Genomic DNA, 10,691 nt, shown 5'->3' on the forward strand with positions numbered 1-10,691 from the left:
ACTACAGATCACAGGTTTCCAAAGAATGGAACCATGGCAGTTAGTGGAATCATAGTGCTATAATGGGCCCGATCTAGAAGGGCCTATAGTGCGCCCTTGTCACGTGCTAGCGACTGGCCAAGGGCGCACTGCCCATACGTGCCTCACCCCTAGCATGTGACAAGGGCGTCAAAATGGTAGTGCCCTGTACACACTTAGCGTCCGCTTGTCCTGACATCATTGTGATGCCGCAAGTGTGCCATTGGTGCACTGCGGCGGCACAATGGTGCCGCAAGAAGAACCTACTACGGCTCCCTCGCACAGCAAAACAAGGCGCTGGCAGACCGCCCTTTTTTGGGCAGTCTGTATCCTGTCATAGTTTAGTTTGAAAGGGCCCCTTGTTTCCTCAATGAATAGTTTTCTCTTGTATCCTTAGAAAAATCTTTATGCAGAAAGATCTTGTAGCACCTTTGAGACTATCTGAAATAAAGAAGTTGGCAGCATGAGATTTCGTAGACTTCAGTCTACTTCCTCAGATGCATATAGTGGAGTGGAAACCAGGGACAGACATATATATGCCATTGGTATGTGAGAATGTCAATTCAAATTCAAAATCCTTTGTGTATGGAAATGAAGTAGCAAATCCAGTTTTAACAATGGTCATTAGGGAACAAAGACATTGAGAAGTGGCCAATGTGTATGGAAATGAAGAAGCAAGACCAGTTCGGCTGTCGGCTGTGGAAATTAGCCTGTAGGTGAAAAGAATAGATGATTGTAGGGTGGCCCCCTGAGGATGTGGTCAGATAGTGTTGAAATGTGTGTACTGAGTCAAAAGAAGCCATTATTCCTGTTCAATCCATTGCTGAGGGACTGTAGTTTATGGATGAATTACAATTCTGCTGTCTACGAAAGCTCATGCTGCCAACCTCTTTATTTTAGTTAGTCTCAAAGGTGCTACAAGATCTCTCTACATACTGATCCTACAGACTAACACGGCTATATCTTTAAATTGTACCATTTGAAAAAACATGCATCTTTTTTGCAACATCATTTTGTAGTCCTCCTTATTTTTGCTTAGCTGTTGATAGATTAGTTTCATGCAAAGCCTTTCTGGGCTGCAAACCAGAGCTTTCCTCTCTTTGAGTCATTTTCTCTAAAAATGTTTTGTAAGGTTACAATTGTTTTGATGTATTTATGACAGCTCTTGAAGATTTACCCGGTGGGGTGGTACACTGATTCAGACTTATCCTATTGAAATCACCTCCAAATAAAGTGGAACATTCCTCATGTGGACTAGGGCTGGTCCACCAGCCATTGGCTGCAAGTCTGTGGGAAGTTTTCAGAAAAGAAAGAACCATTTGAGGCCAAATATGGCATATTAGGGAGGGGGGACTTGCCAGTCACCCACGTCAGGGATTTAGCTGGGACAGTCCCAATTAATCCTCTGTCATTGGACTGTTTCAGCTGCTTTTAAAATGCTTTTTCAGATGCTTTTCATCTCCCCCTTTGTCCTCAGATCAAAGTGCAAAAGTAGTTTGCACTCAGCTCAGCAAGGGGGAGAGGAAAGGAGCGAGAGAAATCTTGCTTTTCCCAGCTTGGTGTTGGTATATGCCTTCAAGTCTTTTGTGGTTTATAGAGGTGAATTTATCACAGGGTTTCCTGGCAAGAGTAATTCAAAGAGGGTTTTTGTTTTTTTGTTTTTTGTTTTGCCTTTCTTTCAGGCTGAGAGAAGGTAACTTGCTCATGGTCACCTAATGGGTTTCCATGACTAAGTGGGGATTCAAACCCTGATCTCCAGAGCCTCAGTCCAACACTCAAAAAACTACACCGCACTGGCTCTCTCCTTTCCCAGTAGGCTCAGGCAAAAGCAATCTGCTGCATTGTCTCTTAGCTTCTGCCTTCTTCCTCACTAATAACTTTTCCCATCTCAACTAAGCTTGGAAGTGGCTCGGCCATGTATGTCTTGGTTTTCATCCGTAAAATGTTAGAGGTTATGCAGATAATCAAAGAAGTACTGAGTTAGAGCAATGCTCAAGGGCCTGCTCTGATATAACAATTGAGGTCCAAAACACACTGGAAAATAATCCACTTTGAGACCACTTTAACTGCCCTGGCTCAGTGCTAGGGAATCCTGAGAATTGCAGTTTCTTGTGGCACCAGAGCTCTCTTACAGAGAAAGCTAATTGTTTCATAAAATTACACTTCCCACAATTCCCTAGCATTGAGGACAGTTAAAACATCCTCAAACTGGATTGTTTCTACAGTGTGTTTTGGACTATCATTAATAAACTGGGGCTGGATCGCTGCTTAATGAAAAAGTAGTCTGAGGCAGGTTCCACACTGCCAAAAAGTACGTGCTCGGCATGTATTAGGGTTAGGAAGGGGCGTCCTTTCTGGAGCACATACAAGCACGTACAAAATGGTGGTGCCCATTCTACATGGGCGCCGCCATTTTGACATAGCGGATGCTTAGCGTCCACACGTCGTGGTGCAGAAATGACGCCGCAAGTGCGCCATTTGCACCTTGCAGCATCATTTCCACGCCGCAAAAAGAACCCGCTTTTTGTGGGTTCTTTTTGCTGCGCCAGGGAATCATGCGGTTTGTCCACTGTGGTTCCCTGGCGCAGCAAACACCGGCGCTGGCAGACCGCCCCTTTGGGCAGTCTGTAAAGTGCCTAAGAGACTGGTTTCAGAAGCTGTGGGGATGGGGAGAGTCATACCAGCCATAGGCAACTGGTACTGTGTGGTGCCTAGACATTGATATTTTTTAATGAATTAATATCAATTATATAAGCATGTTTTATTTGTCTGTGGCACGTCTTTTACAAAACAATATCAATGAATTGAATCAGCCATTAGAGGTCTCTAGCCCTGACTTTAGAACTTAGATGTAGCAATTCTTACTTTGCCTCCACAATTCTTTTATTTCTTGTTTGATGTTGTCACAATCAGCTGGGATTAAGTGTGGGCTGTGATGTTTGTTGTCCTGGTTTGTTTCCTTCTTTCCCAGTAATAGACTAACACAGCTTGTTAACTGCCATCAAGTTGATTTTGACTTAGGTCGAAACTGTTATCATTATTCCAAGACTGCCGGCATGCACACTGCAAAAATAAAACAGCTTGACATCACTTTAACTTCCATGGCTCCATGCTATGGAAATCTGGGATTGGTAGTTTTGTGGGACACCAGAGCTGAAGGTTAAACATCTTAGAAAACTACAAATGCCAGAATTTCATAGCATTGCACCATGGCAGCTAAGATGCAGCTCTAGTCACCCTATTTTCAACAATCATGCACAGGTTTCCCAAACCTAGAGCTGTGGCTTCCTTGATTCAGTCTATCCATCAGAAATGCAATCTTTCCTATTTTCCTACTGCATTTTCCTACCAATCGTTATTGTCTTTTCTAGTGTGACAAGTGTTCTCATGATAGGTTCAAAGTATAACAGTCTCAGTTTACTAATCTTGGCTTGTGTGGGGAAAGTTTGGGCTTGATTTGCTCTAAGGTCCACAGAGTTGTCTTTTTGGCAGTTCACGGTATTCATAGAATTCTTCTCCAACATCACATTTTAAATGAGTTAATATGCTTTCTTCCAGCTCAGGGTGGCTGAGATGATGCACAATAGGTTAAAAAATATTAAATACATACATCCAAAATGAAAAACTCCAGACTTCTCTATAAAAATCGCTCTTAAAAACAGTTGTAAAACCACCAGAGTAAACATTCTGTATTTTAAAGTTTATATTTTAAAAATGTAAAAATCAGTCCCTGTCAATGTCATAGGATCACAGAAGATTAACGCACCAGCTTTTATTCCTGTTCTAGGCATGGGATGTAAACTTAAAGAGATGGATTCTATTGTATAGCCCCATGCCCGAGCAGTACTCATCCCATATTGAACCTGAGCTTCTCCCAGACCTTTTAAAGAATGAGAAAAACCCATTCTTTAAACGGTCCAGAAGAAGCCTGGGTTAGAATATAGAGTGAGTACTGCACAGGGATGGGGCTATGCAAGAGAATCCATCCCTGTGCGTTTACACCCCACACCTAGCACAGGAATAAAAGCCAGTATGCTAGTCTCCATAGAATCATAAAATTGGAAGAGACCACAAGGGCCATCCAGTCCAACCCCATGCCATGCAGGAATACAAAATCAAAGCACCCTCGACAGATGGCCATTCAGCCTCTGTTTAAAGACCTCCAAAGAAGGAGATTCCACCACTCTCCGAGGCAGTGTGTTACACTGTTGAACAGCTCTTACTGTCAGGAAGCTCCTTCTAATGTTTAGGGGAATCTCTTTTCTTGTAGCTTGCATACATTGTTCTGGATCCTATTCTCTGGCGCAGCATAAAACAAGCTTGCTCAATCCTCGATATGACAGTCTTTCAAATATTTAAGCAGGGCTATCATGTCGTCTCTTAAGCTTCTCTTCTCCAGGCTAAACATGTCCAGCTCCTTAAGTCCTTCCTCGTAGGGCATGGTTTCCGACCCTTCACCATTTTGGTCGCCCTCCTCTGAACACATTCCAGCTTGGCAACATCCTTTTTGAGTTGTGGTGCCTAGAGGTGGAGACAGTATTCCAAGTGAAGCCTGACTAAAACAGAATAGATTGGCAGTACTACTTCCCTTGATCTAGACGCTATGCTTCTATTAATGCAGCCTAGAATCGCATTGACCTTTTTCGCTGCTGCATTACACTGTTGACTCATGTTCAACTTGTGGTCTACTTGGACTCCTAGATTCCTTTCACCTATAATCTTGTTAAGCTGGGTATCCCCCATCCTGCATCTGTGAATTTCATCTTTTTTTTCCTGCCTAAGTGCAGTACCTTACATTTCTCCCTGTTGAGATTCATTTTGTTAATTTTGGCTGACCGTTCAGATCTATTAAGGTCATTTTGAATTTTGATCTTCTCCTCTGGGATGTTAGTTATTACTCCTTCTTTGGTGTCATCTGAAAATCTGATAAGTATGCCTTCTATTCTTTCATCCAAGTCATTGATAAAGATGTTGAATACCACTGGGTCCAGGACAGAATCCTGTGGCACCTCATTGGTCATTTCTCTTGAGGATGAAGAGAAGCTGAGCACCCTTTGGGTTCGGCCAGTTAACCAATTGCAAATCCATTTAATGGTTGCATTGAAGTTTATCGCATGGGGCTTAAACCGCTCCCCAGCGCGTTCTAACGGGGGCGAGCGGGTGCGCGCACGGAACGCGATGGGCACCGGATGGGGCCCAAAACGCGATTTTATCGCACGGGGGGACGCCGCCGCATGTTCCCATTGCATCCCAATTCGGTTCCAGAGGGCGCCATTTCTGGGGACGCTTTGAAACAGTTCCCAGAAATTGCGCCCTCTGGAACCGAATTGGGACGCAATGGGAACGCGCGGCGGCAGCAGCGGCATCCCCCCGTGCGATAAAGTCGCATTTTGGGCCCCATCCGGTGCCCATCGCATTCCGTGCGCGCCCCCTCTCACCCCCGTTAGAACACGCTGGGGAGCGGTTTAAGCCCCATGCGATAAACTCTAATGTCTAGCCCACATTTTACAGGCTTGTTTGCAGAAATATCATGGGCGACCTTGTCTGCCTTACTGATATGCTATGTATCCATGCATTTCTCCAAATTCTACTGTATTCCCCATCCCATTCTTGTATTGTCATACTTTATTTTTTCTCTCTCTCACAAGTGAATTCATGCTTAAACAAGCATGCTTTTGTACTAATATTAAGGTGTAAATTTTAATGTACACTTCCTCCATTGACTAAAATCCATTTGTGTACATTTTAGTGCTGATTATTAGACACTCACACTTGAAAAAAACATGCACATTTTTATTTTTCCAAGCCACATCATCAGCCTTGCAAATGTGTCTTGGGAAATATGAAACAGCTGCCATCATTCAGACCCCAAACCACAAATTGATTCCTTTCCATCCCAAACTCTGTGTCTCTTTTATTTATTTATTTATTTATTTATTTAGTTAATTAGTTAGTGCCTTTTACTCTCTGGTGGACTCTGGTGGTAACTTGCATTAGAGTGCTTGGCAACTTGCTTTTCAACGTGGACCAGATTTTGAACAGTGCAACAGTGAAGACAGCCAGAACCATTGGCTTTGACTTCACTCTCAAAATAGCCAAGAAAGAGGACTCTATAAAACACATGGCATAATGTTTAGTTTCTAATGATTACAGAAACTTTTGGAGAATTTCCCGCACCCATCGGCTCCCAAATCCTGTTTCCCTTAATAGTTACACATAGGGCTCATCTGGGTGTCAAAGAGCTGTAAGGTTCCATTCCATGCTTAAACAAATAAACCAATTTGCTGGAACTTGCATTGTTGACAAGATAGAATCTATAACCTCACAGGCACTGCATATGATGGGGGATGCAACTTGATTTCTAAGTAAATCTGATTCAACAAGAGTCTTAGAGATGTGACCTCAGTAATCCCATTCACAATTTAATCCCATGTTTACCTATCAAAAACAAACCACACCAAAAGCAAAATACGTAGGTGTTGTCAATACCCCAATGCCAACTGATGTCTTTCATCACTAGAGGGAGCACCACTTCTGAAAATGTACTAAACGTTTTGGCTAGTTTGACCTTGACTGTGTGGATGCATTGTTCTTTAATATGCCTCGGATCACAATGAAACTAATAATGGAAGTTTAAGGACCAAGTGTAAATAGTCCTGGGAATAAACTGAGTCTCTTTGCTGGAACCTGCTTCACTACTCTAATATTCACATAGAAGGCAGAATGCAGACAGGTATGACATTTCATGCCATAAGTACATCATGGTTTCATTGCCTTTTCCCCTATAGTATGTGTTTTGGATTGTTTGCTTTAATCATCCTAAACCAAATATTCTTCAGATATTTTGCTATAGAGTGATGTTCCCAGCATGCTGCACAGCAAGGTCTAACAGGGTAAATGGGCTAGTGAGTGATGATCTGGCTTTGCCATTAGCCACACTGCATTAGCTGATTTGGGGTTTAATGAGAGCAAATGAGAGTAGCAAATGGGTATTACATTTATGATTTTTTTACTGCATGGAGTGGGGAAAGGTGGTTGTGAAATTTTTTGTCCCATGCACAATGGTTCCAATCTGATCGTCCTGATGAATTCTCTGTCATTCCTCTTTTCCAGTTGCTTTTAAAATGTTTCAGTTTCCATCTTTGTTCTCAGCTAACATCAGTTGCTGCAAACTGAGTTCAAAGTGTAAAAGTAGGGGGAAAGAATAAATGAGGAAGGGATGAAACTTGCCTTTCCTAGTAGACTCACCACATTACTGCACTATATTCTTATAGTGCTGCTATTCTAGTTTTACTGCTCTGACTGTCTCCTGTTGCATTCTGAGACTTGTACTTCAGTGAAGCCTAAGAGCTTTCTGGCTGAGAATCCTAAATGTCCCTCCTTAAACTGCAAATCCCAGAATGCAACAGGAGGCAGCCAGAGCAATTGAAGTATAACAACAGCACTATAAGAGTGCAGTGCAGTGCAGTAATCTAATCAGGCAAAAGTAAACTGGTGCGACCTTTCCTAGCTTGTCTGTTCTTCCTCATTAATAATTTTTGCCACTTTCTTTGACTATACTTTGATATTGCTTGGCTGCATGTGTCCCCATTTTCATCTGTAATGGTAGAGGGTATGCATGTACCAAAACAACATGCCTATCTTTTAGTGGGCTATTCTAATTCAGTCTCAGTTGAAACCAGGTAGCAATTTGGGCATGATTCAGTCTACAGCCATCCCCTGATGGAAGAGCCATCTCTGGAACTGGTAGCATATTGCCCTAGCTTCTGGATTGCTATGAGACTCTCACCTGTTACATCATTAACTCTTTTATGTGTGTGTGACTGAATGTCTCTGAGTCAAAGTTGATTTCCCCTCTTGTTTTTAAATAAAACCAATTAATTTGGAACCTGTGTCTCAAATTCTGGGTTCAGAACTGATATACATAGGCCATCTAGAGTTACCCTAGCCATCTCACTACTCCCCCCTATTCAGCTAAACTAACTGCCCCATTGATTTCAATCAGTGGGTGCCCTCTCAGGACCCCCTGCAATTTGGGTAATATGTGAAAGCATGCAATTGCTAAAGGTACAAGCATCCTTTCTCATATGGGCTGCCGAATTCTACACATGTTATCCTTGGAAGTGAGTCTTGCTTCTTTCAATTGAGAGCTCTTCCCCTCCTCCCATTAGTAATTCCCTTCCAGGGGATTAGGTCCCACTGAATTTAGCAAGGCTTATTTCTGGATAGAATGGTACAGAATTGCACAATATTTTTTCAAACAGCCTTGTTTCTGTGGCTTCCTCATTTCTCAAGCAAGAGTTGAATGAGACAACACATCTGGTAGCAATCTATTTTATTTTTTCTAGCTGAGGGAATGGCAGAATGAAATAGACAATGAAGAGGCTCATAGAAATACCTCACATTATTATGTTTATATAATAACATAAAGAACCTGCAGGGTCTTCCAAAATGAAACAGAAACACATATGTCTTTATTCTCTCTTATTTGGCAGATGCAAGTATTTGTTTAAGGGAGACTGATTTCTTACTCTGAAAATCAAGATTGGTTTAATTGTTTAATATGCCTTTAGCCTTTTTGAATAATTTTTAGAATGGAATTTTTAGTATTTCATTTAAATTTCCACACATTAAGTTTTTTATATGCCACCCTGAGATCTCTGTATCGAAGGCACTACAAAAATCAGGCTTGAATTTAATTATTCCATTTGTTCATTGAAATATTTATATCCCGCATTCTACCCAGAGATCTCAGGGTGGCATATAATAAACACAATGTCTACACCTTTAAATAGAATAATAAAAAGTAATTCTAAAATGCTAAAAACATATTAAACAATTTAAGGAGTTAAAAGGACAGATTAAAAGCATTAGAAGAGTTTCAGATGAGTTGTTCTTATTTTGCAGTGCCACCTTGGTGGATTTCCACTACCACACTGAATCCATTCTGGATTTTAGTCAATCTCAGTCTGAATGAGCTCTCCAACTGCAGCATCTTGGATATTCATTTAAAGTTTGGACTAGACCAGTGGCGTCATTAGGGGGGGCAGGGTTTCAGACCTCATTGGGTGACACTCCAGAAGAGAAATGACACCCGACTGGGCCCTCCTCCCACAGAAAAGCAACAACAATAAAAAGATCAGCCAGCAACACTTTGCAGAGGTTTAATGCCCTAGAAAGCATGTGGCTCCCCCAAGCCAGAGCCAAGACTGATGTGGTGATATTAGAACAAAAACAATGCTAATGTTTCTGTATGGTGTGGTATGGGTGAGCTCTCCAAGGAGCCAGCCAAGCCGGCTTGACCAGACTTGGGTGTAGGCTTCAATTTAGATTGGGGGCATTGGTGAGGGACCCCAGCAGCTGTCAGCCTGCCCTCAAGGGAGGTCCAAAGAACTGCAGGCTGCCAGATCCAGAGGGGATCCCCAGGGGTCATCGAGTCTAGTCCCATTCTGCCAAAGGGTGGACAATCCAGACAGGCACCAGCTTCTGCATGTATACAGGGAGTAACAGCTGCCCCCTAATGGAGAAGAGCAAGAGGACCCCCCGTGGAGCCCCATTTCCCCCCTCCCCTCCTTTCATTTTGTTTTGGCCCCAGTGCTCCTTCCTAGTTCCCACCCAGGCATCACTTTCCAGGAGTGAAGGGGATGTCCGCCAGGCACTTTCCTTTTTACTTTGGCTTTAGTCTCAGCTAGGCATCCCTTCCATGTTTTGGTAGGAGCCTGTTGGCTCCAAGTCTGGGGGTAACAGCATGAGTTACCAGACTGGGGTGACACCAACTCTAATGACATCACTGTCTCCAGGGGCCACTATCAATTCCTACATGTATACAAATCTTGTACAGAATTGTACAGATTCTGGTGAGTCTGGGCTTCCAATCTTTTCATGTCTAACTGAATTGCAACCTCTTGCTTAGTTCTTTCACCAGAAGAAACCAAGAGCATCATCTTTGGCTTTCCATCACCCCTGGTATTGACACCAACTTTTGACAAACAGGAAATTGCAGTACAAGGCATGAAGCCATGCAAGTAACTTGAGGTTCTTAATGTCATGGTTACCTTTTCTTCACTTTCCTGTTTTCTTGGGAGTTGTTAGATTGGGAAACTGCAAAATGTGCAGAAGAAGAAGCAATAGTTAGGAAAGGATGAAAAAGAAGAGAGGCATGTGAACTGAGTGGTCCTATGAAGAGGGCATGGGGATGGGTCACAGAAAGGACATAGAGATAAGTCATAAAAAGGGTTCTCTGTTTCCAAACTATTACTGAGTGACATCACAACACGTACATCTTTGAAATGTTTAACTACAGTTCTGGAGCCTTCCTGTGTCATAGTTAATGAACATTACAGTTGTTCACAAGTGATGCTTTGGGGGAGGGGCTTTCAATATCTATCCAGATAAAGTGGGAGAAAATATTCTTCAGCATGTATTTCCCAGTTAACATTGCCTTGTGTCTAGGAATTCATTCCATACTAGGTGTTCAGTTTTGGATTGCGGTGCTTCATCCATTCGTTAATTTGGAATGTCAGCTCCATAGCATCATCAAGTCCCCAACATCATCTCTTCTGCCCTTGGTTATTTCATCTTATCATAGCCTGGATTTTCTTTCTTTTTGGGGGGAGGGGAAGAATGGAAGAATGGCATAATCTCAATAAGTGTAAATGGCATCATTGGTATCT

This window comes from Sceloporus undulatus, chromosome 4, assembly GCF_019175285.1.
Source record: "Sceloporus undulatus isolate JIND9_A2432 ecotype Alabama chromosome 4, SceUnd_v1.1, whole genome shotgun sequence".
Taxonomy (NCBI): Eukaryota; Metazoa; Chordata; class Lepidosauria; order Squamata; family Phrynosomatidae; genus Sceloporus; species Sceloporus undulatus.